Below are 714 nucleotides of genomic sequence, written 5' to 3'. Positions count from 1 at the left end.
AGTCAATAATGATTCGGTGTCGATCAGAGATCACTTTCGACCAGTGATCAATACTCATTATTCTGGGATAGCTCGACAGAACATCACAAAAAATAATTTTGAGTTGAAGGCAGCTCTGATTAATATGGTGCAGCAGAATTAGTTTAGGGGTGCAGCTACTGAAGATCCAAATCTGCATCTGCGTACTTTTCTGGAGATTGCTGACACAATGAAGATTCATGGTGTTACTGAGGACACCATCAGACTACGATTGTTCACATTCTCTCTTAGGGACAATGCTTGTAGTTGGTTGCAGTCACTACCTCTTGGGAGTATCACTACATGGGAAGACATGACATCCAAATTTCTGGCTAAGTACTTTCCTCCAGCCAAGTCTGCCCAGCTGAAAATTGAGATCACTACTTTCAAACAGCAAGATTTTGAGCAGCTTTATGAAGCTTGGGAGCGGTACAAGGAGTTGCTTAGGAAGTGTCCAAACCATAATTTTCCGGATTGGGAACAGATTGAGTTATTCTACAATGGTTTGAATGGCCCAACGAGGATTTCTATGGATGCTGCAGCTGGAGGTTCAATATTTTCTAAATTTCCTGAACAGGCTTATGAGATGCTTGAGCAAATGACTGTTCACAGTTATCAGTGGCCGAGTGTGAGATCTGTAATAAGGAAGTCTGCTGGAATTCATGAGGTTGATGCATTCACTGCTTTGACTGCTCA

General features: G+C 42.0%; 1 non-coding gene across 1 annotated transcript; it reads right to left on the bottom strand.

Annotated features, from left to right (window-relative positions):
• Window positions 1-380: 380 nt before the first annotated feature.
• On the bottom strand, window positions 381-486 carry LOC140885739 (small nucleolar RNA R71). Its single transcript, XR_012151156.1, has one exon. It is a non-coding gene; the product is annotated as a small nucleolar RNA R71 (small nucleolar RNA).
• Window positions 487-714: the final 228 nt, after the last annotated feature.

This window comes from Henckelia pumila, chromosome 2 (assembly GCF_033568475.1).
Source record: "Henckelia pumila isolate YLH828 chromosome 2, ASM3356847v2, whole genome shotgun sequence".
Lineage (NCBI taxonomy): Eukaryota > Viridiplantae > Streptophyta > Magnoliopsida > Lamiales > Gesneriaceae > Henckelia > Henckelia pumila.
The sequence above is the reverse complement of the archived record's forward strand: the minus strand, read 5'-3'. Positions and strand labels throughout refer to the sequence as shown.